This window comes from Phalangium opilio, unplaced genomic scaffold (genome assembly GCF_054372755.1).
Source record: "Phalangium opilio isolate 3A_F unplaced genomic scaffold, DU_Popi_V2 ptg000041l_1, whole genome shotgun sequence".
NCBI classification, from domain to species: Eukaryota; Metazoa; Arthropoda; class Arachnida; order Opiliones; family Phalangiidae; genus Phalangium; species Phalangium opilio.
In genome coordinates, this window is record NW_028324165.1 from 2,771,289 (window position 1) to 2,780,346 (window position 9,058).

At 36.1% G+C, this 9,058-nt stretch overlaps 1 long non-coding RNA gene across 1 annotated transcript; it reads left to right on the forward strand.

Moving 5' to 3' along the window:
* Positions 1-474: 474 nt before the first annotated feature.
* On the forward strand, positions 475-8,669 carry LOC149679345 (uncharacterized). The gene is made up of 2 exons (XR_016365745.1): positions 475-1,074; positions 8,490-8,669. It is a non-coding gene; the product is annotated as an uncharacterized LOC149679345 (long non-coding RNA).
* Positions 8,670-9,058: the final 389 nt, after the last annotated feature.

Here is a 9,058-nt window from a genome sequence, read left to right on the forward strand (position 1 = left end):
AAAGTGAAAAGACAATTTTACCGCTAAGTTTTCGCGCTGTTATTTTATGAGAGTAAACGTTCGAATTTACGTTGATTAGTATCATTTAAACGTGTTTAAATGGCATTGCGTTAGACAATGTAGGAGTTAATTTATAGCTATTCCAATTAAGTGAGGTTTAAATGCCCGAAAAATTTGAGAGAGCATTTATAAAATTAATTTAAACTTGTTCAAGTCGTTAACTAGCTTTAATTTATATTTTTTGGTCTCGAAATATGCCGAAAATAAAAACACTACTGTACCACCACTATTTCGCAGGGTTTTTTGTTGAGAGAAACGTTTTAATTACTTTGATTTGTAATATTTAAACGTATTTAAATGGTCTTGCGTTATTATATTCAAATGAAGTCGTTATTTAGCTTTGATCATGGTTTTTTGGATTTTAACGCCTAGTTTTTTGATTTTTCGAATTACTACTCTATTTTACCGCCTAGGTCGAAAGCCAAGTCAATCTAGCAAAAGGGTGTTATCTAACAGACGACACATAGTGGGAAAAGTACTATTGGAGAGTTTTTTACTTTCGGCAGATCCCAAGTTGGGATTGCCTTGACTGGCCATGCTGACTAGCTGAGCACACTTTTTAGGCCTGTACTTTCCCGCCCTCAGCAGACTGCAAAGCAGACGATGGGGGAGGAGCTATTATAACCATCTTAACACAAAAATCGAATTAAATTTACAATAGGGACTTGGCAGTACTACGTCATGCAACGTCAGTCTACCTTCCACTAGTGCTAAAAAACATACCAGGAGGAGGGGCTTATATAGCTTTCATTCTGTTAAAAAACATACCATAATGCCGCTGGGGGCGGAGTTAAGCCCGAATTGCCAAGTCCCTATTAATCTTTAAATTAACAACGAAAACCCCTAGAAGAAGAGAGCGCGCGAATTATTAAATCGCGAGAGAAAAATAAAAACATAATTAACTCTTAAATCGCGAAAGAGAAAAAAAAAGATCCTGAAGAAAAACCCTTAAATCGAGAAGAAGAAAAAAGATCCTGAACCCCTATGAAGAATATGGAAGAGGAGCTACTTGGCGTAAGAAATTAAAAAAAAAAAAAACTTGAAACTATTCTAAGGGAGCGGTAGCTCCCTTAGATAAGGCCTGATGACGGCTCTAATGTATAAGGAAGGTTTTTGGATTGGTTTTAACTTTTTTCGTATTAAGTTTATTGTTTTGAAATTTTTCAACTGAACTAAAATCCGGGCCTTTAATTTGTGGTAAAAATTTCAAGATGATCCATCCAATAGTTTATTTTATAAAGCATAAAGTTGCTAAGGATGGTTTTCATTTCCGTAAAATTAATCACAGATTTTGGCGAAAAACTAGAGAATCTCCATAGAAATAACATGGGAAATTTTCCAAACTTACCCATTTTGTAACTACCCTTACAAAAATAACTATACGTTTGATAGATTTGAAAACGGTCTTAAATGAAAGCCCCATTTTTAAAGTGGGCGCCAATTTTTGTTTCATTAAGAAAAACGAAGTTTAAGTATTGTTTTTAATAGTTTTAAGTACCTGCTCCGAATTACGTGGTTTACCTTTAAACTGTGGAACTTAAGACTTTTTTGCTTGGGTTAAGTAATAAAGAAAGTCATTCTAGGACTTACGTCGTTTTACTGCGGATTATCAAATTGGTAGGGCAATTAGCTAGCTTAATTGTCATTATAACTTTTGCGCGTCCAACTAATTTAGTTGCGAAGTACAGATTAAACTTAATTAAACAAAATAAGCAATTAAAGATAATTACCAATTATAGCAGTAATTAAATTTTTACACGAGTCTAAACTATAACATCTATTTGTGTACAAGTCTACGGAATCTGTTTAAGCGCAGACCTACAGAATATTTTTGTGCAAAGGGGTATAAAATCTCTTTGTGCAGAGGCCTATGCAATCTTTTCGTGCACAGGTCAGTGGAATATTTTTGTTTCCAGTGCACAGGCCTATGGAATATTGTTTTACGGAATGTGCAAATCTGCATGGAATCCTTTTGAGTTTAGGAGTATGGAATCTTCTGTGCACAGGTCTATGGAATTTTTTTTCATGGGTCTATGGTATATTTATGTGCACAAGTTTGAAGAATCTTTATGTGCACAAAAGTCTGAAGAATCTTTATGTGCACACAAGTCTGAAGAATCTTTATGTGCACACAAGTCTGAAGAATCTTTATGTGCACACAAGTCTGAAGAACCTTTATGTGCACACAAGTCTGAAGAATCTTTATGTGCCCAAGTGAAAAATCTATATTTGCACATTTCTTTGGAATCTGATTTGCTCATTTCTATGACATCTCTTTTTGCGCAAGTCAATAACATTTGTTTATGCACAAGTCTAAAACATCTGTTTGTACACAAGACTAAAGCATCTGTTTGTGCACAAGTCTAAAACATCGGTTTGTACACAAGACTAAAACATCTGTTTGTGCACAAGTCTAAATCATCTGTTTGTGAGCAATTCTATAACACCTGTTTGTGAGCAATTCTATAACACCTGTTTGTGAGCAGTTCTATAACACCTGCTTGTGAACAAGTCTATAACACCTGCTTGTGAACAAGTCTATAACACCTACTTGTGAACAAGTCTAAACACCTGTGTGTGCACAAGTCTATAACACCTGTGTGTGAACAAGTCTATAACACCTGTGTGTGAACAAGTCTATAACACCTGTGTGTGAACAAGTCTATAACAACTGTGTGTGAACAAGTCAAAAACATCTCTTTGTGCACAAGTCTATAACATCTGTTTATTCACAAGTCTATAACATCTGTTTATTCACAAGTCTATAACATCTGTTTATTCACAAGTCTATAACATCTGTTTATTCACAAGTCTATAACATCTGTTTATTCACAAGTCTATAACATCTGTTTATTCACAAGTCTATAGCATCTGTTTATTCACAAGTCTATAACATCTGTTTATTCACAAGTCTATAACATCTGTTTATTCACAAGTCTATAACATCTGTTTATTCACAAGTCTATAACATCTGTTTATTCACAAGTCTATAACATCTGTTTATTCACAAGTCTATAACATCTGTTTATTCACAAGTCTATAACATCTGTTTATTCACAAGTCTATAACATCTGTTTATTCACAAGTCTATGACACCTGCTTGTGCGCACGCGAGTGACTTCTGTCTGAGCAAGGGTCTACGGAATATTTTTGAGCACGGGTCTACGGAATATTTTTGAGCACGGGTCTACGGATTATTTTTGTGCAAATGGGTATGGAATCTTTTTGAGCATAAGGGTTTGAAATCTGTTTGAGCATAGGGGTATTGAAAATGTGTTTGCATAACTCTATGGAATCTGATGTCCACATGTCTATAACATATCTTCTTGCGCGAGTCTACGACATTTCTTTGTGCACAAGCCTGTGATTTCTATTTGTACGAAATATTTTTATGCGTAGGTGTACGGAATATTTTTATCCACAATTGTACGGAATATTTTTGTGCACAGGTGTAAGAACTGTTTTTGTTCACAGGTGTACGGAATATTATAGGTGAAAATGGATTTGGAAAAATTTTGTTCACAGGTGTACGGAATATTATGGTGAAAATGGATTTGGAATATTTTTGTGCACAGGTGTACGGAATATTTTTGTGCACAGGTGGACGTGATATTTTTGTGCACAGGTGAACGTGATATTTTTGTGCAAATGGGTAAGGAAAACTTTTGAGCATAGGGTTATGGAATGTTTTTGTGCAGAGGTCAATGGAATATTTTTGTGTACAGATATATGGAATGTTTTTGTGCAGAAGTCCGTGAAATATTTTTGTGTACAGGTATATGACTCATGTTTGTGCACAAATCTATAGAATGTTTTGTACACCGGTCTAGGACATATGATTCTGCACAAGTCTATGGCATCAGTTTGTGCAAAAGTCTAAGGGATGTGTTTTTGCACAAATATTTGACATCTATTTTTGCACAAATATTTGACATCTATTTTTGCAAAAATATTTGACATCTATTTTTGCACAAGTCTATGGTATTTGTGTGTGTACAGGTCTACAAAATATGTTTGTGCACAAGTCTGAAGAATCTTTATGTGCACAAGTCTACGGAATCTCTATGTGCACAAGTCTACGGAATCTCTTGTGCAAATGTCGATGACATCTCTTTTTAAGCAAGTCTAAGAAATCAGTTTTTACACAAGCATATGACATCTGTTTGTGCACAAGTCTATAACATCGGATTGTGCAAAACCGTGTGACTTCTGTTTGTGTACAAGTCTGTGGAATCTATTTGTGCACGAGTCTACGTAATATATTTGTGCGCAAATCTATGGAATCTGTTTATGCGCTAGTCTACGGCATCTGGTTGCGCACGGGTCTACGGAAAATGTTTGTGCAAATGGGTGTGAAATATTTTTGAGCATATAGGGGTATGGAATGTTTCTAAACAGGTCCAAGGCATGTTTTTGTGCACAGTTCCATGGATTATTTTTGGACACAGGTCTATGTCACATGTTTATACAAAAGCCAATAGAATATTTTGTGCATAGGTCAATGGAATCTTTTTGTGCACAGTTTTATGAAATATTTTTGTGCGCAGGTCTAGGGAATATTTCTGTGCAAATGGTTATGGAATAGTTTTGTGCTATGGGTATGAAATCTTTATGTACACAGGTCTAAGGAATCTTTATGTGCACAAGCCTATATAATGTTTTGTGCACAGTTCCATGAAATCTTTTATGCACATCTCCATGAGATCTTTTGTGCACAGGTCTATGGAAACTTGATGTGCACAAGTCTATAGAATGTTTTTTTGTGCACAGGTCTATGACTTCTGTTTGTGCACAAAACTATGGAATCTGGTTTGAACATGTCTATGACATCTGTTGTGCACAAGCCTGTGACTTCCACTTGTGCACATGGCTACGGAATCTGTGCACATATCTCCGGAATCTGTTTGTACACAGGCCTACGGCATCTGTTTGTACACAGGCCTACGGCATCTGTTTGTGCACAGGTTTACGGAATCTGTTTCTTTACAGGTCTACGGCATCTGTTTGTGCACAGGCCTACGGCATATTTTTTGAGCACAGGTCTAGGGAACCTTTATGTGCACAGTTTTATGGAATCTCTTTGGGCACAGGCCTATGGAATATTTTTGTGCACAGGTCTATGGAATCGTTTTGTGCAAATGGGTATGGAATCGTTTTGTGCAAATGGGTATGGAATTGTTTCGTGCAAATGGGTATGGAATCTTTTTGTAAACAGGTCTAAGGAATCTTTATGTAAACAGGTCTATGGAATCTTTATGTAAACCGGTCTATGGAATCTTTATGTAAACCGGTCTATGGAATCTTTATGTAAACAGGTCTATGGAATCTTTATGTAAACAGGTCTATGACTTCTGTTTGTAAACAAGTCTAAGACTTCTGTTTGCAAACAAGTCTAAGACTTCTGTTTGCAAACAAGTCTAAGACTTCTGTTTGCAAACAAGTCTAAGACTTCTGTTTGCAAACAAGTCTAAGACTTCTGTATTTGCACTAGTCCATGGAATCTGATGTGCACATATCCATGACATCTCTTTTTGCGCAAGTCTATGATGTATTTTTTGCGCAAGTCTATGATGTATTTTTTGCGCAAGTCTATGACATCTGTTTGTGCACAACCCTGTGACTTCCGTTTGTGTACAAGTCTCCGGAATCTGTTTGTGCATATGTCTACGGTATCTGTTTGTGCACAGGTCTACGGACTATTTTTGTGCACAGGTCTTCGGAATATTTTTGTGCACAGGTCTTCGGAATATTTTTGTGCTTAGGTCTACGGAATATTTTTGTGCGCAGACCTACTGAATTGGTTTGTGCAGAGGCCCAAGGAATCTGTTTTTGCAAAGGCCACTGCATCTGTTTGTGCACAGGTCTAAAGAACATTTTTCTGCAAATGGATACGGGATATTTTTGTGCAAATGGATATGCAGTATTTTTGTGCACTGGTGTACGAGATATTCTTGAGCATATTTTCGAGCAATAGGGGTATGGAATATTTTTGTGCAGAGGTCCATGGAATCTTTTTGTGTACAGGCATATAACATCTCTTTTTGCACAAGTTTATGACATCTGTTTGTGCGCTAATCTATGACATCAGCTTGTGCGCAAGTCTATGACATCAGTTTGTACTCAATTCTAAGGGATCTGTTTGTGCACAAGTCTTCAGGCTCTGTTTGTATACAATTATATGACATGTGTTCTCACAAGTCTATGGTATCTGTATGTGTACAGCTCTACGAAATATGTTTGTGCACAGGCAGGGTGACCACAACAAAGCCGTGTAATAGTTATAGGAAAATATTAAATTTACAATTGATTTACAGGAAATTATAGGAGACTAGCTGTTACCCGCGGCATCGCTTGAGTGTAGTAAGAACTTCCATCAAGTATGGGTACATTTTACTGATTCAACTAATTGTTTTGTCAGCATCCTAGTAGCGAAGGCACTCGGCGTCGTCCATCAGCTCGTCGGAACATTTTTTATTATTTACACGCAGACATTCTATAAAGAAGGGTTTTTTAATATCTGGCCGCCATTTAAAATGATGGCAACAAATCGATCCCGAAAGACCTTTCAGCCCGTCTATAGGTTAAAGGAATCCAGTGTACTAAATATTTGTGGAATCGGTTGAAACGCGTGGACTTTCTTACAAAGAGAAGATTTGCTACATTTCTGGGCGCCATTTATTAAGATGGTGGCGGATTGGAAAAATCTTTATTAGTACGCGCCTACTACTTACGAGTAACGTTCCTCCAAATTTTCACCCTTCTGGGGCCAACGGTTTGGGCTGGGCGATGATTATCAGTCAGTCTGTCAGTGAGTCAGGACTTTGATTTATATCATGAGTGAATCATATACTAGCTCCCTATAAGTTACTCAGCCACACTGCCCTAATGTATCCAGCGTTTTCTTCCCGCCAAAAAAGTGTTACCTATATGCGACGTACAGTGAGAGAAAATAAGACTTCTCCCGGCGCTTACGTACTTCCGGTAAAAAACCGGAAAAGGAGATCAACCAATGAAACTTTGAACTGAAAGGTAGTTAGTATAAGCATACGACGTTTTAGAAATGTTGTGATTGTTTGCGGACGGTTCAGAGTCGTATTTTATCTTTGAAATTATTTTAATGGGTTAGGGTTGGTGCAATAGGAAGTTTTATTTTTTTTGCATTAAAATGGCAGAATTTTCGATATTTTTTGACAAAGCCCAAATGATAGAAGCTCATTTAAATTCAGACTTCAGAGCGTAGCCTACGGAATAAAAAATTTTATTCCGTAGGCAACATTCAGAGGCAGGAACTATTTATGGTGAGAGAACCAAACTTTATCAAAAATAAGAGCTAAACAACAACTTAATAGTCATCTCGAAAACCTTACTAAACTTTTTAATAATGCGTCTAAAGAACTAATAGAAAAACTTAAAGAAAGGCCCAACCCATTTTTAACGAAGCCTGTTGTGAAACCAACTTAAAACACGATCGGAATATCTGAATCACAGAAGCGTTAGCCTGTATTGTAAATCCACGGTGGCTGATTGCTAGTAGCTAGTGGAAATCGGCATTACTTTCTGTCAAATTTCTGTTTTGAGTGATATATAACAAAACCAAAAGTGAGAGCGCACAAAATATCTAAAATTTCAAAAAATAGGAAAATATAGGAAAATTATCGAAATTATAGGAACTAATAGGAAGACATCCGAAAATAGGAAAAATTATAAAATTTAGGAAATGTGGTCACCCAGCACAGGTCAATGGAATATGTTTGTGCACAGGTGTAAAGATTGTTTTTGTACACAGGTCTACGTAATAATTTTTTAGCCTAAGTCTTCGGAATCTATTTGTATTATTGCATCCACTGTGCTTTGCACGTGAAAACGACGGGAAGGCAATTTGAGTTGGACTAGGCGTTGAAGCAATCAAGATTAATACTTCTATAATAGATGGTTAGGGCCTTGTTAGTTCAAACGCGGTAACTAATAAACGAGCAACACCACAAGACTTAAATGGAGCGCCTGCTTTTCAGTATAAGTTTTAAAATACTAGTTTCTAAACAGTTTTAATTCATATTAAGACTGAAGTAACAGATATTAATAAAAATGTCTTTGTACACAAAGACGCGAAAAAGTAAGAGATAAGAAATTTTTTCAAATAATTGATGTTTTATAATCACGTCTTCAAAAATGAAAATTTGAATATCTGTTACTTCAAACAATTAATTTTCTACACTTATCTCTTACTTTTTCGCGTCTTTGTGTACAAAGACATTTTTTATTAATTGATTAACTGGCTTGAAACTATTGTTAAAGAACTTAGGTTATGGTTGACGGATTGATTCATTTTAAAAAATCTTAACTTTCCATTTTTGAACATTATTTTTTAGTGCATAATTGCACGCTTTTAACCTAACAAACCCCTAAATTTAATTTTTAAAATCTTAAAGGCTGTAGGAGGTAATCCTATTGAGGAGCCATTTCAAAGAGGTTATAAATTGCAAACCTCCCTTAGATGTAAGTTTAATTGTCTTGCTCAATTTCTTATTTTTTACCCCTATAAAAGTTTGTGAAAATTTATGAATAAGATTGAATATTATGTTGAATATTAAAATTTGAATTCGAATCTATTTTGACTCTCACTGACACATACCAACAACCGCGGTCACTTTTGATTCAGAAATTTTATAAGCCCCTCGTTTCCGCTAAAAAGGCCTTAACCCCCCACAACTGACTGCATTCTAACATCTAGTCTAGCGTTTGCGAGGATGAATCATCAGTGAAAAAAGAGATAGGTGTTTGCCTTATACTTTAACCCCTCTAATAAGAATCAAACACTCCACCTTAACCCCATAAGATCTTAAAGAGCATAAAGAAAAGGCTTATACTATGTTTTCCGAAGAAGTGGTTCCCGCCTTATGTGTCCACAGTCACGCGAAAATTTTGAGCCCCCTTAGCCATTCCAACCCCTCCATTTATTCCTGAAATGGGCCATACAATTTGTACGGAATTGGGCTCT